Source organism: Apostichopus japonicus, chromosome 5, assembly GCF_037975245.1.
Source record: "Apostichopus japonicus isolate 1M-3 chromosome 5, ASM3797524v1, whole genome shotgun sequence".
NCBI lineage: Eukaryota > Metazoa > Echinodermata > Holothuroidea > Aspidochirotida > Stichopodidae > Apostichopus > Apostichopus japonicus.
Genome location: NC_092565.1, coordinates 7,765,308 through 7,793,033, shown reverse-complemented (window position 1 = coordinate 7,793,033; position 27,726 = coordinate 7,765,308). Strand labels below are relative to the sequence as shown.

Genomic DNA, 27,726 nt, shown 5'->3' with positions numbered 1-27,726 from the left:
CAACTCTGTTAAAGAAACATGAGCTCAAGACATCCTACGCTTCGCAACTTACATTTAAGATGAAATATAATGACATAGTGGGGGCATGAAAAACAGCAAATGAAGATTATAAAGGGTCGTTATCTTTCCATAATTAGTTAATACAATCCAGTCAAAGTACTCCTTTGAATGTACATTGTACTAAGGATGACAAATTGGATAACTAATGAGAGGGGTTTGCTGGTTGGTGGGGGATGGGAGGAGGGGATGGTGTAGATGGGAGGATGCAGAGATCCACATAGGGCGTGATCAGGGGGTGATCAGTGTAAAACTTCCTCGGACAAGGAACTTCATCACCCTATTTTGATGGTTTCCTTGAAAATGAAACTAAAATAGAAAACATTTAATGCGACAAAGAAAATCTCTCGACAAGAATTTTAGATACAACTTTATACATCCTTCTCAATTATCCCCATAACATATCCAAATTAATATTGAGACAAAACATTTTTTTTTTTTTTTAAACCCTTTCTCAAGGTATGTATCTCTATAATGTTGGTTTAATGTATCATGAATGTGGATGCATCAGTTAAATTATGGCGAGACATTACCTGGCTGGGCTGGACATGTCAACATGATTTTTTTTTATGATATATTTTGACAGATAAATTGTGTCATTCATAGCAAACATTGCACGCTCATAATCCAGATTGGATTTGACTGGAAAAAGATTTTTATAGTTTGAGTAAAAAAATTAATTAAAATAAAACTGTTAGCAAACTGCTTATCCACTATAGAGAGCCTGTGTAATAGAATAAGTGTCATTTAGCTTCTGAAGAAGATCCTGCTAGGATCGAAACGTCAGGCCAACTTACTTTTACACAAAAAAATTAATTGTCAGAAGAAAAAAAGAAGATGTAAGCCAGGTCTTTATGTAAAAGATAGCTGTATATATTTGTCATTAATTAAGCAAACATTGAAATTTGAAACTTTCCACTTTGCCTTTTACATGCAGTGACTAACATGAAAAAGAGTCCAAGGTTGGAATCACATTCACTAATACAACCTCATTAATAGTAAATTTGCTAAAGATATCACATACATAGTCATGTTGATTAATTGCAGTCTTATATTTGAGTAATACTCTGGTGAGCTTGCTAAAGCACTGCTTTACTGGTGAACAGTCACACGGTGAAATTCAACACCAACAGACCTTACGAAATTTGTAACCAATATTTAACATGGTCATTCAAGGTCGCAAAAGTCTTGTCATTTTGAACGGTTAGTTTGCAAAAACAGATCAGAATTTTGCCGCTTACAATATCCTGATTACATGGTTGAGTAGCCATGAGGGGCATTGCAGGGGTTTGGGTCCCTTCTCCCTCCCCAACCCCCCCCCCAAAAAAAATTCAGACTTGCTTCCAATATGGCCAACAGATTACTTTTAAATCACATGCTGGCAAAGTCATATACACCAGCACAATGTAGTTAACATGATGGAAATGATAGAACTATTTCGTATCCATAAGCCCACTCAACCAAAACACAAAGAAAAATTCATAAGAAAAGTTTATTGTGCCCTTTCCAGGGATTACGATTGTGCCCAGTCCCTGGGATTATAACTGCCAAGTTCCTGCCTGGCATTATAATTGTGCCCATTTCCTGGCATTATAATTGTGACCATTCCCAAGGGTTATAATTGTGCCCCTACCCTGGGATTAGTTATGCATGGTGTGAAGTCAGTTCATTGAAGGGGACATATAGGGCATGTCTTCCTCAGTTTGATTAATTTTAGTCTTATTTTGATAATTGTGGTAAAATTACCAAAAACTTACCAACTGACTGTTGACAGCAGCTTTAAAACCAAGTTTGGATTAAAAAATAGATTAAACCTTTCTGGAAAAAAAATGAATGAATTAATGAAGCACAATATTTACATTTATAAGTAAAAGTACAATTCTTCCAAACTGCATTGATATGAAAGACTTCTTTCTCCTGATAAATACTTGTATGATGCCATTATGTCTAGAGACGAGCATAAAGCTCGAATTTGATACAATCTCTTTTTCATTCTGGTTGACTGGTTCCTAACATGAATGTGAGAATTAACTCTAAAAAGGAAACTGCCCTGACCTGTCGATGTTTATTGAGCGCTTTGAAATGGAAGGGAGGACAAAAGTATGTGAGTCATACATATTTCTTCTTGTGTGTGCAGATGATGTGATTGCATCAATTCTATCACTTTTATCAATCACAGTTTTGTTAACTTTTGTATAACTGCAGTATGTTTTATCAACTTGAAAGTATATAGATGTAAGGTACTGACTGGATCAAGAGGTATATAATTCTACCTCTACTCACTAGCTCAAAAGGTCTACAGCAAAAATGTTCAACATTGCTAAAATCATTTTAGTAAAATGTTAGGCTACTTTTCTTCTGGATATGGTGACATTCAGAATGGCTCGATAAATGTTATGGGGGAAAAATCTTTTGCGGGTTATGAACGATAAGGCCCTCTTTGAAGTTTAAAGCATATCGTGGCTTTAGTGTGCTATAAAGATCTACTCCTTCCCTTTGGGTTTGAGTTCAAACACAACCTTGATTCAACTGCTTCCAATAGTTAATAAATCTTTGTATGTATATCACTGAGCTCTCATAGTAATGAGAAAAGGACTATCGTATTTGAAATATCAAGTAACTGGAACCCCAGAACTTAGGGGAAAGTATGGGAGGTGATGGATAGACAGAGGAGTCAGAGGAGAAAGGGGAGAAGAGGAAGAAGAAGAAGAAGAAGAGGGGAGGAGAGGCGGGGCAAGGGGAGAAGTGGACAGGGAAAAGTTGAGTTTGAGGTTGGAATGACCCAATGGTGCCGGAAGTGGAGCAGAAAAGCATGAGGTCCAGGGGCCCGAATAGGACTCTGAGGGATTGACAAACCTGTGGGCATTAGAATGAAGCATGTAACTATCTTCAAATAGCACTGGATGCACACTAAACAGACCACACAAAACACATTTTGACCATTTTGTTTTACTAATAAACTTGGACTAACGGCCGATCGATTTGCATGAACAATAAATCCACTCAAGGTGTCATACAGAAAGTAATAATGAGACGATTATCTACGATGAGTGCGCTTGAAAAGTAACATTTTATACTTCTTTTTACATCGATTGCAAAAGTTAACCATTTTATTAAAATTCCCTGCTAAGTTCTAATCTCCTTTCCTTTATTTCCTGACCCACTCATGGGGTGGGGGGGGGAGGGGTTCTTACACCAGGCTGCACCCAAAGTTTTTCTTGTAATTATTTCCCCGAAAAGCAAGGAAAAGCGACAAATCTTACCAGAACTGGCACACCCTGTAAGCCATTTGTACTTTGTGCACCAGTTTGGGGGAAACGTGCGTGGAGACGATAAAGTTAGTATACACGCCCTATCTGGTCCTACTCGCTTGACTTTGAATATTCGCTTCACAAATAGATGAATTTGTAAAGTTAGTTTTGACCGTATTCATATCGCAAGTGTATTTAACTAGGGGTCTGTTGTATGTAGAAGTGTTACATATATATACGGGCACCGTAGTCAGACGCATTAATACTGTTGTAGGTATACTGTTTACTAGCATCGTACATGGAGGGCAAGCCGAATGCTGCCTCTATTTCGGCGAAACTGACCAATCAGCATGCCTCATCTCAGCAGATAAAATTAAGTATGCAAGCTCTTACTAAGTGTGGTGGTGGTGCAGATTGAAATTTGCCCCATGATCTCTATGCGATGAATGGTATAATGGGTAAGAAAACAAGAACTGTTCTTGAAAAAGGGCACTATGTAATCGAAACAAACTATCCTCTTTTTAGAACTGATAAGGATATTTTTGAAAATGATAGTTGATAAATAGCAGAATCATTAATGCTGTTTTCATTCATCTTTGTATGATCTGATCCTTCTTATTTTTTGGAAATTCCAGATGGGCACTGCCCTGAGATGCCCATTTAGCACCAGTCAGCACCGACTGTATATAAATATTAGAATGCCATAATTATACCGATCATTAGCTTGACAACATGTTTTACTTCACATAATACTGGAGAAGTCCCAACTTTTCCAATTTGTTCTTTACATATATGATTTATAACATATATGATAAAGTGGTTGGGAATTAATCAATCTTTAATCTCTCTTATTAGTATCCCCCTACCATACCCTTCTTTGCAACAATGCAATACACTATACAGTCTCTCTATATGCATACACAAACTGTATACATATATTGTAGCTGAACTTTGAAACCATTAAAAAATGAGTTCCATGGACCGAGGTTTCTAGTTGACCTGTGCACAAAAAAAAAAGGTGTGTAAAGAAATTTTAAAAAAAGGTTGTAGTGAACAACAGCAGCTTGCAGAACTGAAAATGAGAAAGAAAGATAAAAACAGAAAGGAAAGAATAGAAAGAATAGAAATAGAACGGAAAAAAACAAGTTGCAGCCTGTTTGTGATTTTCAATGGATGTATACTATAGCAATTAAAGAAATCACTGGCACTAATCAAGTGTACAGACGCATTTCTTTCCTTTTCCAAACACTTTATTCCAGTGCTGGATATAACAATGCACCCCCTGTGACCAAAAAAGCTTTGCATACAACACATATAGAATTTTGATTGATTAGACAAAAACCACAGGATGAATTCAAGTTTAGAACCGTGTTTACATATCACAGTAACCACTATACCAACAACCCAATGGTGAATGTGAAAGAAGGAAAAACAAGAAAAAGAACTAATAAAGAAAAAAAAAACTTAAAATGAGTCAGAATTTATGATTGGTTAAAGAGCAAACAGACAATTATGTGATAAACCATTAAGAAAACCTCCTACCTGCTCAAGAGGTCCAATCAATGAATGCTCCCCGAGTCTACTGGCTGATCGAAACTGTTGGGGATAAGAAGAGCACAGAATAAACATGGGGGGTCGGTCACTTTACAGCTAAGGTTTGAAGCAGTAAATGTTGTGTTGATTTCGATAAACTATTTAATATCAATACTAAAATCTAAAATAATCAGACAAGTGACTTAATTATTGAATTAATCCAATAGTGAAGTCGGTAAAAATCAAAATGTTGAAAATTTTTGCCAGTTTGATCTCAAATATGTTTAACTTGAAACTTAGTATGAACATTTTTCCCAAGTTTACTACATTTTGAAAATATCTTTTTTTAATTCAATAGTTACTACTACTTCATTTATTTAACCTACAGTTGGTCTTATTGTGGTCAATTGCAATCTATTTGAATATTTATCCAATCTGTATTTTGGTAAAATATTAGTTCAATTATTGACAAAACTCAAATGCTGGACAAGTTATCAGTACTTATCTCTGTATAAACAACATAGACATAGCAAGACCGTTTTTATTTTCACCCATGAACCATTTCCCTTCGGTTAGACTGTTAATTGTACTTAAACATTCAAGCATTTCCCTTCAGGATCAGGCCTTACATTGTTATTCCACATTCACAATTTGTCTGGGAATAGTTTGATAGGTCATCACTGCTAGGTAAGTACATTTAGGACATTTTTAGCAATTTTAGAGAATAAAAGACAAAAAAAAAAAAAAAAATAATATACTGATGAACTTTGCAGAATTTCCAATGCAATGGAACTGTTGCTTTTTTTAAAATATTTTTAAGATCATATAAGAGGCCTTTTTGTTGAGAAAACTTAGGAAATAAATTACTTTTTCTCTTCGGCAGTCATAAAAAACTAATGAGGTCGTTGTACATTTGTAGAATTAAGGGAAGACTTGTAAAATGGTCAATCTTTGGTGGGAATTAAAGCTGTTTTCATGGTTTCAAATGCATAATTGAGTGTTTAGGACAATGTTGTTCATAGGTGTCCATAGACAATTTTAATACAGTGGTGTTTAAGGAAAATGTTCTAATACTGTGTTTCAAAACAAATATCAGTATAAGTTTAGACAAAGCTTTACAATATGAAAATTGTCTAATTATCAAATTCAAATCATAAAAGAACTCGTTTTAGTTTTGGCATTGAAGTTTAATGAAGTTGATTAACTTGGCATAGTTTCAAGTTTGATTAGTTCAGCAGGAAACAATACCAAATTTAATTTGCCCATTGGATACATGTGCCTACCATTATCATGAAAGCCCCGCACTGTTGGAAAAGTTTTAGAACAAAACAGAATAGTAACTCAGGTTTGCTTGTGCTTTGAGCAGAGGTGGATTAATAATATAACATTATCATGTTTCCCCCCGGCAACAAACACACTTTTGTGTGAACTCGTTAATTATCCAGACTAATTATCATCATCCAAAAATTGTTGTCAGTGAACACAAGTGGAAATTTTCTGCAGTTCTTAGTAGTAGTTGTAATGAGTGTATGTGTAATTCATCTGAGTAAACAGCATGGAAGCATCTGTTTACACCAAACATGAGAGCTGTCAAGGCCATTCCAGTATTCATTCTCAACTACAGCCATATTTTAATTTTTCTCATTTCCAATCAGGAATTGGAATAAAATTGAGGATATTCTTAAGAGAGAATTCTTTAACTCTAAACAAACATCACAAAGATATATTTCATCATAGCTGCTATTTATGCATCAAATAAAATCAAGGTGGCTCTGCAACCCCCTCCCCCCCAACCCCAACCCCCTACAGACAGAGAGAATGAATTTGAAAAAATCGTAGCACACGGTAAGACCAAAATATGCAACATAGTTATCAAGCACAACCTCAACAGCTGAAAATTCTTCAACATTAATTAAAAACTTACAAAGTACGGCCCCATGTTTCATCTAAGCATCCTCCATTTTACCCAAATTCCTCAATGGGAAGAGCCCCCCCCCCCTTCCCTGTACCATACAACATCCTGGCCCACTCCCTCCTAGTAAAAAATATGGTGATTGTACCGCTCATCTGCAGTGATGACAATCACATACCACCAACTGTGATAATCCACTCCATGGAATAATCCAGCTTTACATCATCCAGATTTACATTCAATCAACCAATAATCTGTGATTAGGGGCAAGAAATGGAGATGAGGTTTCAACAAACATTCCAGATAAAGAGTGGTGATAGGGTGTAACATTGTCTGTCATTGGGAATAGCCCTTTCATTAGTCATGTTTCAATTAAATGAGACATTTCACCAAATATGTTTTTTTTTTTTCCACTTTTCATTTTTTCTTCTTCTTTTTTTTCTTTTCTTAGCACAGCACTAATACAGACATTTATGTGTTCTGTTACATCATTACACCAATATGTCATCATATTAGTGAAGACTGCAGTTTCAAAACATACCAGTATAAAAAAACACTGCCTCTGTACTTTTTGTTCAACCTGACAAAAAATTGAGAACCAAATTATGTCTTTTTGAGTGGTCTTTTCAAGTAGACGATATATGTAGGCCTTTAAATTTTGTCATGGTGATTTTTTTTTTCAGCTCAACTGATAAGAGAACCAGCTGAAAGAATGAATAGCACACAAACATCAGAAATTATTCCTGGTGCAATATATTCAATTAAGTTTTATCAACAATTCTTTGGTTTTGTTTTGTTTTTGGTGACGAAAGTCACGATAACAGAATAGGTGATAACAAAAGTGCATATGGTTGAGTAAAATGCATCAACTAGTAAAGTTCATTTAAATTTATTTCGCTATTACTGCAGCAATGTGCTGGTAACATTGTTGGCATTTTTCATAAGCCTGTTGTAATGATTCTCAGATTCTAGTAAAATTTAAAGAAATATACCAATGGCAGATAAGGTGACTGTATACTGTACTTACACAAGCAAGCGATCAATATACTACACTGTTCTTTTAGTTGCAAACCCCACCTAAATATTATCTTGTTCTTAACTGCAGATACATAGATGTTTGATCTCTAGAGTAAGGCAAATATCTCACCAAACCAGAAATAGTATGTTCGATACAGGTGACAGACGCCTACAGTGGAATTATGGCCTCCCTTACCGATTTTGAACCACTGGACATTTACAATCAGCATCCATAGCCAAGTGGTTAGGGTGTCTGCATATAAGTCGGGAGGCCAGGTTAGAAACCTGGTGGAGGCTGGAAGTCTTTTCACTGTTCTAAATTTTCCAACTCATTTCGTTTTCAATTATATGTATGTATGTATATATATATATATATATATAAATATATATATATATATAGGCGTTGAGCCTATATACACATGGAGCTTAACTTGAAGCTATCAGTTGTCTGATGATCGCTCAACGCATGAAACTCCGAGTTACAACTACTAGTGTTCCACTAGTCTCAACATATATTTCGCTCTGTCCACCGGACATTGAGCACTCTGCGCCAAGATAGACGCCAACCAACCAACTTTATATATATATATATATATATAAATAAATATATATATATATATATATATATATATATATAAATAAATATACACTGTTTGCACCAGGTAAAACTGTCTTGACTCCAAGAACTTTTAAGTGGATAATACTATGTGGTCCGTGATGTCACAGTGGCAGATATACTTAAAAAAACTTTACATTCCTATAATGATATTACTGTTATTTTGTCTTGTGACACATTTGGAATGTTTTGTTGTGAATATTCTTTCTTCAATTTATGACTTGTTTATAGAATATTATTCTCCTCATTATGATGAAAACTTTAAAGGCATTTTCAGCTCCATCGCCATAACGACATCACTAAAACTTCAGAACTTCTATTTAAATTATAAGGCACGAAGGTTAACCTGACCTGTTTCAATCCTAAACCTATTCATGTTCTTGATGCTAAATCAAATATAATAGTTAAAAAAATCTAGGCAATCTTCAAAACCGAAACAAACTGCAAATTTCTTGATTATTTAAAAATGAAACTTGATGACTATCGAAAGGTCGCCGAGTTGTGGCAAACAGTAACATTAAAACTAATGAAGTTATGCTTCAAATGTTTGTGATAAAGCAATTCGGAATAGCGATGATCTAAATTTCACTTTCAAAGTTTTGATGACAGCAGTTGGTAAACTGTAAGTTATTTTATAGGATCATATCAAATACACTTCATACTTTATCGTGCATAAAAATCCATGTTAATATCATTTTTCTTTTCATGTCTTTCATGGAATGACTTGACAAGTTGCTGTTTCCTTTCATTTTTAGAGTTTTTATGAATTTTTATGAAATTTAAGTCCTTTTACACACAGCAATTAACTCCTACAGAAAGTGACATTTTGGCATAAAAGCTTCCTGCTATATCACTGAGCTTTTTATATTATTTCATCTTTAAACTTCGGCCAGGCGGGGATGGGGGGGAGTTGGAATAATGACTGCTTTTACTTTGTAAAGTGATGCTGATGTTTTAAAATAAAAATTGTTCAAAATGAAAGACCTAACACATATGAAAAGAGTTATTTCAGTTTTAAACTGAGGCAAAATCAAAAGGAAAACATGAAGGTAACGAAACCCCCCCAAAAAAGGGAGAGACACATAAATCCTGTTTGGGTCTGTGTCTTTCCTTTGTATCTATATTTAACCTATTTTGCTTTTCTAAGTATTCTTCTCAGACTGCCTTTGAATATGGATGCTTTATCATCCTTATGTAAGGCCATCAAACTTTTATGTACTTACACAGGTTTTTTTTTTTTTTTTTTTTTAAGAAGATAAACATTCAGTTTGATGATGCTCTTTCTCTTTTGTTTCAACTGACTGACCAATCCCAGATTCGGGTATTTCTTCAAATATGCTGTGACTGAACAATCAGAGATTTACTGATTTTTACTTTTTGTGATTGACCAATCATAGATTTGCAGATGTGCCTTGTCAAAGATTTGAAACTTTAGCAATATCTTCAAAGTTTAAGCACAATCAATGGAGACAATAAACTTGTTTGTCAAATATGGTGTACAAGGATCATATAATTAAGGAATAAAGAAGCTTTTTCCATTTCTGTGATATATACAACCCACTAAATCACTTCCATCTAAACTTGGTGCAGTTGAACATAGGAGAAGGGTTATACAGCTCCTCTCCCCACCCCCATCCCCAACCTGGAATTTGTCTTTGCTAAAACATGTGATACCGATTTTGCAGGTAGCTGGTGATTTAATGTATTTTATGTGTCACATAACAACACTTTAAATGTAGTCATATTGAAAACTAGAATATCTTTTTCAGAAATACTAGTATCTTTATCAAGGATGTTGAACATTACATCACAAAATTCAAAGCATATATGCAGCTTCACGTCACAATTAGACTAACCACACATGTAGCTCACTGATGTCATATTTAGACTTGTTCAAGTCTCTAACCCATGATATCCAAATGTTTGATGATAGTTAAGGTTCTTCTTATAGCTGCATGGTTGCAACAATTGATCATTAATACCAATTAGTATCTGTAATCTCACAGACAAATGATCATAGTTGAGTTTGTTTTCTCCTTGAACTTGAAAAAAAGAAACATGTACACAAAATGAAGGTATATGAACTCTGCCATGTTCTATTTGTTCAATGTTGATGCTATAGCAACCCTCTGCTCTCAGTAACACCTTCAGCAAAGTGTCATACCTTTTTTCATTGCAACGCCCTGCCCTCTTTAAAATGCTCCAGTGGATTTGTGTGCTTCAATATCTTCAATGGGTAATGTTATTTTATTTGGTACTCTTATTACCATGGCCACAATATATCTCCAAACATGGCCCAAATTTTGGTTTTCAAAAGTTACTAGAAGTCTTCAAAAGTACTGTCCCAGAGACTCTGAATCCTTGAAATTATTCCCATCCTGTGACGACTATGAAAATAGGCAATCAAATAAATCAGTGTGGGTAACTACTTTCAAACTTTTCACTTACAATTTTAAAATTTCAGCAAAGGACGATATTCGGAGATTTCGCAACCAATTAAATCTTTATGATTATATTAACTACAGACTGATCACATCATTGTTTTTGCAAATCAAACATCAGTATGATATTATATAATTTATATATATATATATTTATATATATATATATATTAATTGATAAAGATCAACACACCAGAAAAATTCCACTTCACGACCAGTTTCGACTTTTTTGGGACTCAATGAGGGCGTGTTTACCCAATTGTTATGATTGTACAGAGTGCACTTGGGTGCTTTGAATCTTAGGATGTACACAGAATTACCACTTATTGAGGCAAGAAAAGCAGAAACTTTTCAAACATTTACAGAGTATCACTAAAAATTGTGTATTTTTTTGTATTCTTCTTCTTATTATTATTAGTATTTGATGTTGTTTTAATGATTTAAAATTAAAAAATAAAGCTGGTCCTTTATATACTAATTCTGTCTATATAGTAACAAAATATGTATGAAATGTTTCACATGTGGTATAACAGATATAGTTATTAAAGATCAACAAAAAAGTTCCACTTCACCTCTGGTTTTTATAATAATTAATTATATGAAATGAATTGACTTGACTATAACAATAACTTTATCAGACAAAACTTTGGGTGTTATCAAAAATTCCAAAATGACCTTTATCAATAATATTGTTGATTACTAATATTTGACCTAGAGGGAACAATATCTTTTTACTATAAATTTACATTTCATTAATTATTTGCTAACTAGCCTATGTCCTTAATTATTCATATTTTTGTCATGAATTATTCATGTTGATATGTTATTTATGAATGTATTCCATAAAAGAATTCATTTCATGTCTAACTATAAAATAATGTTTTGGAACAAACTTGGCTGGTATACATAGAGTCATACTGACAGATTCTTCAAAGGGTGAAAAATATATATCTTCTTTAGCCTGATAATTTACTAACTGATCATACAGTGTGATATAAAATATGTGTCACACACATAGCCATTCACTACATCTGTCCATAAACTGCCCCAAGACATTTTTCATGAATCTGCAGATAATTGGTATATAGCATAGAAACATCAATAAGAATTCATCTATCAGGGTGAAAAAGCCACAGAGGGATACTAAACAAATTACGGTAGAAAAAAATTATCATAAAAAAAATCCTTTAACGATATGAAAAATGTGCAACAACTTGCAAATACTGCTAACAATGCCACATAAACCCTACCAACAACATACAATTACCTATTAAAATACAAATTGTAGTCATAGCTGTTCAAATTACATTTTCACTAGGTATGAAATATGTACTATGGAAACCTTTATCATTCATTCAAGGCCAAAACTCCATTTGCTATTATCAACAAAGCATGTGACGATGTGTAATACACACCCTTTGCCATGTCACGGCCAAACCATTCAACAACATTAGTCAAGTGTATGAAAATTCACCGCCAACAGGCATGCTATAAAGTGGTGCACCATTTTCTATTGTGAGGCCAGCTTTCTGCAAGCATAGCATTGACCCTACACATACATTCTCAGGCTTTTTATTATGTGACCTCAAAAGCTTTAAAGGCAAAAATGTGTGTTGTGCAAATTGCAACTGGTCACTCACTACCAACACCTGGGGTCACTACTTCTGCTATTGGTGTTCATTATTAAAGGAGTAGAAAGGTAACTAAATGGTAAAGAAAAGAGGGCACACATCATCACAGAAGGAAAGTAGGTAGGGTGAACAGATCACAGTAGAGAAGTGAGGCATAGGAAAAGTGGGAAGTGTTTTTTTTTTTTACAACAACATATGTTCAAAACATATTATGGGAAAGAGAGGAGAAATGATGGAAAAACTTGAATATTTATATAAAGGCCAATAAAACAAAAAACAGTAGTAAGTAGAGAGTAGGGATGTGATAGGGTAGGTAGGGATGTGGCAGGGGAGGAATTGGATAGGAATGTGGGCCGGCCAAAGCTCTATTATGTATATTATTATTATTGCAGAATCCACAGAAACAAATCAACTAAATAGCATGCAAAGCAATTATGGATCTGTTCAGGAACCCCTTAAGAGTTCCTTAGAAAAATACATTAATACATAAAACAAGGTAAAAAATCAATTTGCAGAGAAATGGGAAAAAATTGGCCAACCTTTACAAGTACCTTTTGCAAAATGCTGTGTATGGGATATTTCCATCTTATTTCGTTTGCTTACAAATGGTCCCGCTCTCTGCTAAATACCATGAGAACCTGTCATATATTGCATACGCATACAAGTTCCGGGTTTTAAATATGAATATTTATAGTTTGTATAGCACAATGACCAATCATAATCATTGGTTGCTAAAATATCTGAGACTAACTATATGTCCCTGCATGCAACTGAATAAACTCCCTTGTTGTATACATATATGGATAAATACTGAGATTGATCTAATCCTGTTTCTTGAATTTGCATGAACTTCATGCATATATGTAAACAGTGAATCTTACATCAATATATAGCAGAAATTGAAAAATCAAGCAATTTTTGTCACTGATGTCCAATCATACTTCAGGTCGAAGGATGGAATATCAAGTATGATAACCAAGGTATCTGTTGCATGTAGCAGCTTACTGATAGTCCAAGTGAAGATTTTGTGCACAATATTCACACATGGAACATAAGATATTTAACTGCCTTGAAATGCCACACAAAACACATTCCCATTGGTATGACTACTAGTAGGTTTATAGTGAGTACAACTTTACAGACTCAGTATTTTTGTGATCTCCTGGGTGTAACATCAAAGGTCGGAAAGGATACAGGCCCCTTAAAGGATGGGGCAACTGGTTGAAAATATACAGCATTAACATGAGGAATTGCATTAAAGGACTTCAGTGTCCATCAAATATTATTGCAATTCAATAATGGTGCACAAATGCTGAAACATCAAAATTAGGATAGTATTACTCAAAACTCCTCAATATCTGTGAAACATTTGGAAGTGGAAAGGAGGTGGGAGGGGGGGAGGGGAGGGAGACTGGGATAAGATGAGAACCTCAAATATCCAAATTTTTCAATGTTAGCAATATATTTATCAAGCTTAAATTAGGAGCTATACTAAGCCACGTTTTTTTTAATACAGCTGGTCAATTGTCATCTTCCTTGTCATCTGTATATTCAGATAAACTGATGTTATCACAAGTACAAAAATATGAGATAGGGCTATAGTCAGACCTGACTCCAAAAAATCAATAATCAATATATGTGACAAAATCAATAGCTCAATATGTGACAAATCATGCATGTGATTCATGCTAGCACGCATACCATAGCCTATAAGCTTTGCTAATTGTGTAAAATAGCTACTTATGTATATATATGTAAAAACACTGTGCTACTATATTTATGCTTTAAAATGATAATTAACACATGAATTAGCAGAGTAGCTTGAAATGGTGGAATAACATCAAAGTTAAGACACATGCACCAGTTTCAATTTTGTTTTACTTTCGCAAAATATTGCAAAAGTCTTTACTGAGTAATATTGCTCAAAATCAGATCATAATTCATCAAACTGAGATGTCTTCCTCAATTTATTTCTATTTTTCTTTTATCTTCCCCAAATCCATGTTAATTATTGATTAGTTAACAATCTCAATCAAATTCCAAAGATGCCTAGTTTTGCAACCAGACTGAAATTTCAGATGGCAGTTTCATTATATCTAGCTGATATAGAAACTTTATATATTAACTATATTGAAAGTTGTATCCTTATTAGATCATAGTCTAACACATATTATCCCCATCCACCCCCCCCCAGCTCCCCACTCCCTCCCTATCTCCCTCCAAAAAAAAAAATCATAAGTAAACAATAACCAAATCGATGCAACTACTTGAGTTAAAGAATTTGTAAAATGTGTACTTATAACATTGCTTTCCATGTAAAGAGTCAAAGACTAGAATAAACAAGTAACTCTAACAAGTTGACAATAACATGTATGGGTTACACCTGACATGAAGCAATCCTATTATCATGTACTACTACATGTGGCTATAGGTAAATTTCATGTGCTATTCTACAGTCATTTTATAATTTATTCTTGGCAGTTATAGAATGCATGTATCAGTTGCTGCAGCAGGTAAACCACTTATCTTACTACTCCTCCTGCATGCAGCATGTAAATCAACATCCAATGATATGTTACTTGGAGTAGGTTAGCTAGAGTTCAGTCCTGGCTTTACTGTCAACCCTGACCAATGGCACAACGGTAGATTCCATTAATATTGGGTGAAATGTGCACACATAGCAACAGTAAGTCAAATTTGTTTCAATAATAATAATAATACACAGTAGGAATGTTTACAAAAAAAGTACAACTCCTGTGGTTATCACATACAGCTGGTTGATACATCAAAACAGATCTGATTAAATGAAGGAATTTGATCCTCAGCCCCACCTCTCCATCACCCCACCCTCAAAAATAGAAAGCTAGCTGAGATGGAAAGTAAATGTTTAGATCTTTTTCAAGTTGTTTACTGCCAGCCACAAGTCCAGACATGAATGTAAACTGTTTAGTACATAACAAAATTAAATATGGCTATCTATGAAGATTTTGTCAGGGAGCTATACTTCAACTCAGGTTCACTGTCTCCTGCATGGTAATGCTTCGTTAAATACTACCGTTTCCAAATTTGCAAACAAGAGGCACAATCTCCTCCAAAAACAGGAATGTCTTTATTTTACCCTGTAGGTTGAATGATATATTCGGCGCCACTATATTTGACTACAAAACTGACAGTACTAATCATATTTCCAATGAATGGTTAGGTTAGGTTATTCAAACTGTTTCAAACATTTAACCACAATTTGCGGCATATTTGGTACATTTAATTTTGGCACAAACCAACTGCCCCTTCCCCCCTTTCCCCCAAAGTCCCCTCCTGTCATGGCATGGGCTCGCTTTGAGAGATATATTGTAACAGGTTTATCCAAACTGAACACAATTTGGAATCATTAATTTAAACAATGAAACTTCTATAAGTGAAGATGAATGCTATTTTGTGATGTATTTCACTTTTCTTTCCTCGACCTATCCCTCTCTGTCATTTCAATTTAATTACCAGATTAATATCATTAAGTACTTAAAAGAAAATGTAAAGGATTTTGTATCAGTTTCAGAGTAACTTGACTAAATTCTGAGACATTTGTTTTAAATTTAATCTATAAAGTATAACAAAAAACATTGTATTAATTAACACTCAAATATTGCTATAAAATGATTTAGCACATCAATTTATGACATGGCTATTTGACTTGTGCTAGTTTCGATAATTATTCATCTACTCAGTTTAAGAAGTAATAAATTGTTTAATAATACTGAAAAAAAGAATAAAGGGGGAGGGGGGAGAGAAGGGAAGGAGGAAGCAAGAAATAATGAAAAGCAAGCAAAGCGGCACTGTCATACAAGGGAGGGCAGTATTTTACTTCTTAATGATTTAGCCCATGAGACATTTTGATGTCTTGCCTGCTCTGAATTCAATCCTCAAATAAATCAAAAGAGACAAACTCCAACAGGTTTCTATAGAAATAACCGTGCCTAATCATTTCAAACAGCGACATTATCTTTCAGATAGTTGAGTGTGAGTTGTTCAACTTATACTGATGTCGTCGTATTGTGGTTACCCTAGCTACTGGTGAAGCATGAAGACAATTTGCTGAATAAGAATCGGAGATGGGGGGGGGGAGGGCAGGAGAGGGTTGGTAGGGTTAGGACAGCTTACTTCCCTCCACTTACAATTTAATATGATAGGGGTTATGTTTTCATAAAATTGGTTGGCCACAAGACTCTCCTAACTTCACCCACACATAACTTCAGCGTAACCCTAAGCATATTTATTCACATATATTATCTTTGGACACGTTTGATCCACCTGGCACACTCATTATTCAACATACTACATAGCATTTCATGCTCTTGTAGAAACTTGATACAACTTCAAGCATAAAAAAAAAATAGAAATCCTGAAAGCAATTTTTTTGAAAACATTTTGTCAAAAAGACATATTCATGTTCTCCCTTCTAGTAGTCTAATTACTTTTCCTCCTGCAACTAATATGCCTAGGGCAGGCAATGGATCACGATGACAATCTTTAAAGCAGTATAGTGTCTCGTATCTGAAGAGTTTGTGATGTGTTAAACTCGGCATGACAATGTAGCTGTGGCGTAACCAGACTTTCTCATCGGGGGAGGGGGGACTGAGGGGGCAAAGAGTTCAAGTGGGGGGGGCTATGTGATATGGTGAACTCAAGAGACTTCAGAGCTTTCATTTTTTATCCAATCAGCCATGTAAAATTATATTAAAATGTTCAACATACTGCTTATGATTAGCCTAACATTGATACATTGAGTAGAAATCATTCAATTAGGTAATAACTCACTCAGAATAGAAGTTAATTCTAGGGTGACCTAGCTAGTCAAATCTGTGGCACTGTAATACAAATCAAACAATATGACGGTGTGACACCAGTTTGAAGTTTACAGCCTACAGCATGGTTGCCAGAACTTCTGTAATATAACGGGTGAAATCTATGCGATTCAAGAAAGTCACTATACTCTTAGCTGATAACCCTGTGTGCTCTATTCTCATACTGTTTACAGTATATAATTGTATCGTTCACCCTTTGTCTACATAAAGCCTATGTGTTTCTTTATAATTGGATGAATCATTTTTCAGTAAAATTTGTTATTTGCAAATCAATTTTACTTTAAAAAAAAAAAGGTGCTATAAACAATTGGATTTGACAATTGGGTTCAGTTTTTCTGAAGTTCTCAGTTTGGTCTCGGCTATTCTTTCAACAGTACAGTTTAAGCTATCTCATTGTATATGATTTCACAATAATTATGATTTAGATAAATTTGTATATGAAGCTCAATTTCATCAAGTTAAGCTTCATTCTTTCAGCCACTACAAAACTGTCTGCCAGCACCATAGTCCATCGGTTTTATTACATTAATCAGCTTAAGTCTGTAAGGTCATTGGAAACAATATTTCGGATAGCCTATTCTAACGACTGATCAGTCTGTGTGAATTCACATGTGCGATGTTGAAATTACATAATACATCATGCTCTAACAATATCAGATTGACTTTGGATGTTCGATATAACAATGATATAAACATACTCAAGATCAAACAAGCATGGTAGCAGGTTATCTCGCATGTGTGGCGAGGGGAGGGGAATGGGCATTTCATAGCGATGACGGAAATCAAAATAATAAGAAAATAGTTAACTTGAGATGCAATCGGCTGGTATTAATTTGATAATTCCGGCCAATTACGCATTCACGCCAACCATGAACTGGTTTAACTGAGCCTTTAAATGCATTTTCTAATTTTCAGCGAATATTTTTCTTTGCCCACCAATGTCGTTTGGGAGGCAAGATATTTCACTGGCAAATCCCACCCCCTGTCCCCCCCCCCCCCCGACTGGTTATGCCACTGGTGAACAGTCAGCCTTGATACGTACAACTTGTTTTTGTATCTACTGTTAAAGTAAGCAAGTAATACTTTATTCAAAACTAATACAGGAAATTGCAAGTTTGCAGTAAAATATTACAAAGTGAAGGACGAATATGAAACGGTACATATCAAAGTAAACAAAAAAATAAACATGCTTATCCTGTCAATCTACCAGAGAGGAATTGAAGTTTGAAGTAGGGAAATAAACAAACAGATCAGGACAAAGGTAAACCAAATACTGGCCGAAAGTAAGTAAAAGTAAAAGTAAGTAACATTGTAAGCTATTGTGAGATCAATGTATTAGTGTAGTACAGATAAACAGTAACACTAGTTGGTGAGAACTGATATAAGATTCTGTGAGATCACTACATTAGTGTTCTATAGCTGAACAGCAATGTCTGTTGGTGAACAACACAAGTTATTGTAAGATTAAGAAAGGAACACAAAAAAAGAAAAAACAAAACAATGCTAATCAAACAACTTCAGAGGAAACATGTGGTTTATTGTTCATCGACAAGAACAAATTTCAAGATATGTAGTTTCACAATGATTTCTTGTCGTTGATCACATATATATATCCTGGTGCAGAATAAATCCAGGGTTAATTGCATTATTGGAATTCTTCATGTTGATTCATAATACACCAGTAATAACGAGGCTTTTGACAATTACATTGGGTCCACAGGGACCTTGGTAACAAACAATTTTTGTGTTGACTTCGGTAATTTACGTTCTGTTCGATACATCCTAGCATCACAGATAACACATGATAGCATTAAGTTTATCTGCGATGAGCCCATTATGTTTTATTTCAAGTTTGCGAATATGCAAAATTTTGAGGCATCTTCCTAATAAAAATTACCAAATTATTTCAATCATGAATTTTCTTTACTGCCAAAAAATCATGTTTATGCTTATGCCTTTGCTTCATGTCTTCCTCTGTTAAAAATAAGAACTGAATTTATTTTAATTCTTCAGGAACCTTGATCAGTCAAGTTAATACTTTGTTGCATTCTTCCCTCAGGCTTTAATTAAACAAAGTGATGAAACAACTTCTCACTTCAGAAAGCAACAAATAGCTAGCAACTGATACTGTAACCAGGGAGCTGCTACTCAAACGCAGCTCCCTGCTGTAACCATAGTGTTGATCCTACATATCCTCATCTTCTCCATTTCAACCATAATAAAGCATAATTATTAAAATGAATGAAAACATAATTAAAGTCTTTCATTGGGGTCGTTCTGTCTATCGATGCCTCTGCATAATAAATGCCCATAAAAATGTAGGTCATAGTTTAGCTGGACCATATATCGGAAAGTTAATGAATAACTCCCATTTCCTGTTTACGACGTGATTAACACATACCATTATGAAAACAATAACATAAAAAATTTAAAAAACATCTGGATGGGGAAAAGTTGACGATGGAGCAAAAGCATCTGAACATCAATCCATCTAATTCTGATAACATTCACAGAAATAACAAATGTAATGTTATTTGAATAATTGGAAGTTAACCTCATCACTTGCAAATATGTAATTAGTGTTACTATTTAATGACAGTTAAGAATAAAAATAATAAAAATGTCAAAAATAGTGTAAATGCTTCAAAATAATATAACATTATGAAATTAAAATTTAACACATTATGATAGTTGCAGCTTTGTGAAGTAACTCCTGATGTTTCATAGCTATTGTTTTCATAGCCTACAGGAAAAAGGAACATGAGAACACTGTATTTTTTACCAGAATGGGGACCGAGGAGGGGAGGGACAGAGGAGGAGAGGAGGAAGGACAGAGGAAGGGGGGGAGGGGAATGGAGTGCTACAGTATGTGTAAATTGTGTTAACTTTTCTGAAGAAAGGTCAATGGTAACAGATAATTTCTCTTTTAAAGTGTTTTATTACAGTGTGAGGAAATATTTTAGCATGAATGTATTCTTATTTCTTGATACACCAAGAAAACCAATTGTTGGATATTTCTTGTGGATTTCTTATAACTATATTTTCACCATCCATACAAAAGAAGTAACTCCTGCTTGTTTTTTTCTACAAAAATAAAAGTAACAATCAAAGCCATATGGCTGAGGTGATGTGACCATATGCCATCATAATGTTTTGTGGACTAATAAATATTGTTTTAAAGTATCTTGTGAATGATATCAGTATAAGAGATGGTTTTGTCAAGTCTTGACATCAGCCCAGTTAGCTTCTCAAATGGTAGGCATGTATTGCATTTGAATCTTCTGCATTGAGACTTTGAGATAGTTTCTTCCAAAATCAACTATCTAGCAGTTAGCACTTTTTCTGACGATTTGATTCAAGTCAGTGTTAATATATTTTGCAAAATGTAATCTATATTCTGGACAATTCCATACTTCTCCCACCTTTTCCCACCCCCTCCTAACTCCCCTCCCCTCCTAACTTCCCTCCCTCCCAACTCCTCCCCTTCCAACTCCCCTCCCCTCCCCTCCCAACTCCCCTCCCCTCCCCTCCCAACTCCCCTCCCTAGAAGGATATTATTTCTTGCTTCTCCTGCAAATATATGTATGAGAGTTCTGCTCTAAAGTTCATCCAAGGTTCTTTTGATTCCTCCAATTTGACTAATGTTTAGTTGACTGTTGTTGTGTTACGAACAAAAATCGAACTGAACGATAGAGATGTAATAATGTGTTAAAGGAAACAATTTGGAAAAGCTTTTCCTTCATTAGTACAAATGAACGTCGGTTACTCAAGCATTGCTGTTTAGTTTTAATGATCACAAAGAACCGAAGATTATTGGTTATATTTTAAGCTACTCGATGCCAAAAATCATTCTGCAAGGCTGTTCAGTAGTTTCACTCAGGTAGTTTAAAGATGAATGATAATGACAGAAAAAAAATCTCTCCTTTTCATATGTAGTGTATTTCTTTATAAATACCAAGCAACATATTTTACTACGTCAAAGCTTTTGGAATTATAAGCACAAAAACACTTATTACTTAAAGGGTAACAATAAGGCCCAGATTTTTTTTATTGTTGTTGATATGCTGTACGCCATTAAAAACACTGTTAGCATCCAACCCAGGTTACGGTTCTATACCAATTTTAATTTTTCAGAACAACACTTTAAGAACATCTGAGGTTCATCAATTAAAGTGGCTGGTTTACTTAGTCTACCACAGACAACATTAAGGTCAGTTCCTCATATGCAACACAAAACTCCATAGGAAAAAACATAACACTCTTATGGTCTCCAATAACATTTTTAAAATGCAACTTACAATTTTGTCACAAACAAAAGGTGTTGTATGTGTCTATTGGTCATGTGAAGTTAAAAGGAACATGTTTTGGTTGAGTAGTTAAACTTTGAAACCAATGGATTAACACTTACATTCACTAGGTCAGCCAGTGAGGAGCCATCATTGTCATCATCAATTTAGCCATAAATGAGCATTCCAGAGATTATCATATTTAAAACTGAATATCTGTCAACCTAATAACTGGAATAACGACAGAAACATCACTCAGCAGTCAAATGTTTCTTTTGACTATGACATATCAAAACTAAAATACTCTCCTGAAATAACCCTTTTTAGGATGATGAACAAAATCTGTGAACTTAGCTGTTTCCAATTGATTTACAATATAGTAAATCTCATCATGTTTTTTTTTTATTGTGAGAATTTGAATATCTAACACACACAAAAAAAGCGCTACCTTAGAATAAACAACAGGTGGTCATAATTGGCCTGAATGAGATATAAATATTTACACACGGATTGAACATGCATCCATGTGTACCTCCTGTTAAATATCTTCTACGTCCTGTGAATTCTCACATACATATTACTTCATGAATGATACAATAGTGTAATTTAATACAACCATATATAACATTGGTGTGACACTGACAACAGGTGCGCATTTTGAAATATCTGCAAACCCAAAACAGGTGATTAAATAGAGTTGGTAATAATATCGTAACCTACATATGGAATACAATTATTTACATTACTAATGAAGCTGCGTGCATGGATCCAAAAGGGAAGTTTCGTAATAAAAATAAACAAAACAAAAATGTGAACGTTACAACAGGCCTCCTCTCCCCCCCCCCCCCCCCACCAAAAAAATAATTGTATTATATTTTATTCATATTCATTTAACAGTCTTTAAATATATTTGTACCATCAGATAGAACAACTTTATGATTATTACCAATGCAGTTACAAAAGCATATTTTGAAATGAATTTGGAATATGTTAATGAGAGTGTTAATCAATACTTAAAATCATACTATAATTTTCTAGTTAATACATAATTTTACTATTGGGAAGAGAGGGGGGGGGGAGGGGACTTTACAGGCATATATGTATATGCTGGTACCAGTATTGTATTTGTATCTTAATGCTTTCCACTTTATGATTAGGCCATCATTGGTTTCCGTGTTCTCTCACACAGTCATGACGAGTCATTCAGTAGTATCTCAAAGTGTTGTGAAGTCTTTCATCCCCATGGTGATATGAATGTAGTAATTAACTCAAGTCGATTGATGTAAGTCACTCGAGTCTGGAGTAGCATTGGTTTACCGACTCAACTATGACTGAATGATAGGACTGTTTATGACTCTTAGTATCGATGAATAAAGACTTGTACCTTCTTTAAGTCATGCCTCTTTAGCTACCTACTCCATCCCAACCCCATCTCCCTCCACCTCACATCTCTCCCAGATGTCCAATGGTTTAAACCACTGTTGAACAAATATAAATCAAATTAAAATTGAATTTCTTAATACAATGCAAGAATACTAATAATCTGTACTCAAAAATTGACATTATGCGAGAATATTTAAGAGCTGGGAGTAGACAAACTGGCATCACTTGCTTTAAGCATTTAAGCTAATTATGAAGTGTTGTTACTGGGCATATATACCACACAAATGGTTTTCACTTTAATATAAGTAAATATTTGCATAGTCACAATGGCTAATATTAACATGGTATAGTATAACCTGCATTAAAACACTAACAGTTATGATATCTGATTTACCACAGCTAATATTATTATCAATATTAGTATATGTAGCCTATGTAGTGTATAAATATAGTAGTCCAAGTTCATGGAAGGAGCCATGGCTGATCAAATAATATTCCCAGCTATGAATTTCTTGCGGAGAAGATGCTGCCGTTTACAAGTAAAGTGCCTAATATTCAGCACTGAAAATTAGTCTACCTCCTGCCCCAATCCCATCCACCACTCTCTTCCAACATTAACCAGTATCGGGATCTCTATTCTCCAAGTACAATAGGGAGAATGAAAATGATAAATGGTACAAACTATGACTGTATGGAATCAAAACTACATAAAGAAATATTTCCGAAAAAGAAAATGAGGGAGGTATTGAAGGACTTAGCATTCATAGACTCCAGATGTGTGACCTGATTAATTCACTTCGGCTTTGGCTTTGAGTACCTTCCTGTATGTTAACAAGTTGGACGAATCTAATAACCGTAAATAGTAGTTACCGACCGTGGTCCATGCACCTCACTACTTTGCATGGACGGTAAGAGTGTTCATAGTTTTCCCGATGGGGAAGCCACGAGGTACTCAGAAGTACTCACAGTGCTATCACCGGGTTAACCTTAAGTCTGCCAGTGAACGTTTTTTTTCAAATTTGCTGCCCCGGCTTTTTGGAATTCACTTCCAAATAGCCTTCGTAACACTCCTATGTTTTCTCATTTTAAAAGCAATTTAAAGACACGTCTCTTCCGTCAAGCTATTCCCGATTCATAGATTTCTTTTGTGAGTGTCCTTTTGTCCTTGTGCACTCTGAGTTCTTTGAAAGATTTCACGCCTTATAAGTACCATTTATTATTATTATTATTATTTGGGACTTGATTACCTTAACTATGCTACCATGGTGTGAGGACTTACATTTGGGTACACACATTGTCAACTGTTAAAGTATACTCCTTTTACAAAGTACTGCAGTAATTGCCAATGGAAAATTGTTAACTTACTATAGAAACTTATATATTACGGATTATGAACTGTTTATTGAAACCAGATTTTAAAATCTGTTTTATAAGTGACTATATACATGTAATTACCGTTGGATATCGTCATGCAGGATTAACTTCATAATTAGTCTGTTCAGGTCATGCATATTAACACAAACAAGCAGACAAGAGTAAAAATAGACTTTGAATTGGTTTAATTTTAATTCAACTATGAGAATTTAGCACTGATTATGCAATGATATACTAGGAGTGATGAAATACTAAATGAGATTACATATATTAATAAAAAATTCATCTATCAGAGAAAAAAACGGAGAAAAAAATCTGGAAAATGTAGACTAAGTTACTCGACTAGTTCAGAAAATCTTTGCTTATAGTTTGTAATCTTTTGAAAAGGAAATAATTGTTGGTTGCAATAACTAAATTAGAACTCTTAAGTGCTCTAAACAACTTTATGCCTGAATTATTGACAATCCCTATATGAACATGTATTTCTTAGATGGGAAAGGATGGGAAGTGGGGGGGGGAGGAGGTTTACTCGTCAGATGTGCATACCATATAACCAGACATTACACCCCACTTTCACTTGATACAATCTAGAAAGCAACAAGGTATTTCAAAAGATTTATTATTTTTTTTAATATAAATATGTGCATAGTATCTTAATACCACAATAATAGACACTTTATGTATATACTGCGAAATCAAATGACATCATAATATTCCAATTTCGAACTATGATCTATTGATATGTCAATATTTTAATAAGGATTACTTGAATAATATTGTTATATTTCACTTCTTTCTTTGTTTTTGGCTGTTTTTTCCGTTCCGTGGAATTCTCCTATCTCAACAGGGTTGCCACTTTTTTCTGTGATGAATCCAACAAAATCAGTGCCCAAATCGGGTGGACTATTAAAGGGCAAATATGAATTTGCTGATATTTCATGACAATTGACCCTGTATATGGGTAGGAACAGTGTGAGTCTGTAATTTCTTGTAGTTAATATGGCTCATGTGTCCGTTTGGATCTTCTTAAAGTGCCAATTATGAAATGTTTAATCCAGCTCTGCATCTCTCAGATATATAATATATTGTTCCATTTCATTTACCATCCTTCTTCCTAATTTTAGTTTAACTATAGGCAAACAGTATACAGTCCAACAGAAAAAATACATTTATGTTTCTATAGCATTAACTGATACACATTCAGGTGATGAAGATATTTACCATTTAAATATGGAAAATGTCTAGAAAACTCAAGCAAAACTTGATGACATCAGCTCCTCAGACCAAACCTAATTGGTATCGTCTATCCATATTTAAATTAATTTCTTTTCCCTTTGCAATTTTTTGTTTACGTTCTAAGAACTCTACCAAAACTAGCTTTTTTTTTCATTTTATAAAATCAACAGAAAACCCATATATGATATCCAGCACCATTTGTTCTTGACATCTTTTGTAATAGAATGTAAAAATGTTATCTCAATCCAGTTAAGTTGTATGGTTTGCTTACTAATTTTGTAAACTACTTTGCTGAGGAACTGACTGAATGGTCTCTGCCAGGCTAGCCAACACTTATTGATGATTCTTTGATATTTCAAATGATTCTTTCTCAAATAAAAAAAAAAAGAGAAAGAAAAACAAGAAGAAAAAGTGATAGAGAAAGTATAGCAAAGTATATCAAAATTTTAAAATTTTGTGGCTACAGTCATCGTTTTAATTAAAAAACATATCTAGCTTAATTCTGCAACCATCTTAAATCTGTCATTCCAAACTGATATTTCACTGAGGCAATGATCTTGCATCTACTTGAAATTGCTATAACCCTAGGTTCAAACTCTGTTGTAAGCAAGAGTGTATTAGGGAATGCTTACATCCAATATTTGAAGATTATTACCAAGTAAAGCAGCACTTTTCTGATATTGAATAAGGTAAGACATTTTTTAAAATTTTGTGCAAAATGGAAACAAACAGCCAAAAAATGAAGGATATCAGAAATTTACTATCTGTTACATCCACATTTTTCAGAAGAGTAAACTGTACCTCTTATCAAAGCTATCTAACTCTTCACATATAATGGACCCCCGCTCAGCCTCTATGTGGTTACACCTGTGTGAATTGATACTCATAATGAGTGAATTATTAATGATATAATCAAATGCAAAATATTTTTTACTGTTGCCCACAAATTTAACGAAATGATTTTGTATTTCGGTTTATAAACCTCAACAAGTTTTATGCTTCAGAATTCCATCTTACCTGCTGCGAAGATTGGTCGACTGCAGTTGCAGACTATGTCATTGGGGGCCTTACTTTCCCTTTAGTGGTCAAAGTGTGCATAAAAAATGCAAAACAAAAACTAGAAACCTTAAGGTATAATGACTTGTTACTTATCCTATGAATTAGATATTACCCAGTGATATCAAATTGAGGATTCTTTCAAGGTTACATTGCGGGGTACCTAGTTTATGACTTTCCTTTTCATTATAAACATAAAATAGCTATTACGTATGTATCTTAGTCCTTACCAACTGATAGGTCAACAAATCTGATTGAAATTGTAAGCTTGGAGCGATAGTTCTCCAATTACTAAGACTCAAGTTGGAAGTTTCGACCTCTACTAATGCTGTTTTACTACTTGAAGGGTGAATTTTTGTACCAATAGGAATCAAAAGAATAAAGAATAAAAAACTTGCATGTGGGTTACATTTTTTCTATTGCTATTAAATTTTGAAAGACCCTTACTGTTTTAAAATTATGTTAAGATATCTGGAAGCGTCTTTAATTTTAGTTTAGTCCTGAGTCCATGGATTGTTACATAAATTTTTGAACTATTTATTTGAAGCAATTAAAACTCCATCGTAAACACAAACTAAGCAAAGCCCTCACTCTACAAACATATTTGGTATTATGAAGTAGTAAAGTAATCACACAACCATGACAAATGTACTTCTTTTTATATTTTTGGCGAAATTTTTTGGCCTATTGCAGAAATGAAGTGAATGGAAAATTCAAACCGAAACATAGTGTCTGGTCTTTGATTTTTGTTTCAGTCCATATGAAAACAAAGGTCGAATGCATTCACAGGTACATTAATTGACCTTTCCATTCACAACTGAACTATAGCTCTGTACTGGCTATACTCTGGGCTACGTATTACCACCATAAATGGCACCATTATGTAATTGTGACAACCAATTACCCTAGCCTCACAAGATGCTACTCCCTTGCACCGTGCAGAGGCAGCATTGTGGTCGAGAATTTGCTTGCGCATTTCTCGTCGTCGGGCTAACGCTTTTGGTACACGAGCAGGCATCATGTTTGTTTCAACCTGATTCATTTGCTCTATCTATGCAAATAAGCCAAAGTTTT

The 27,726-nt window shown here is 34.3% G+C and overlaps 1 long non-coding RNA gene across 2 annotated transcripts in view; it reads right to left on the bottom strand.

Annotated features, from left to right (window-relative positions):
- LOC139967494 (uncharacterized) overlaps nt 1-27,726 on the bottom strand; it is a 137,470-nt gene that overhangs the window by 49,102 nt on the left and 60,642 nt on the right. For both annotated transcript variants that reach the window (XR_011793013.1, XR_011793014.1), the window contains one exon: nt 4,851-4,904. This is a non-coding gene — a long non-coding RNA (uncharacterized lncRNA). The remainder of the gene's footprint in view (nt 1-4,850; nt 4,905-27,726) is intronic.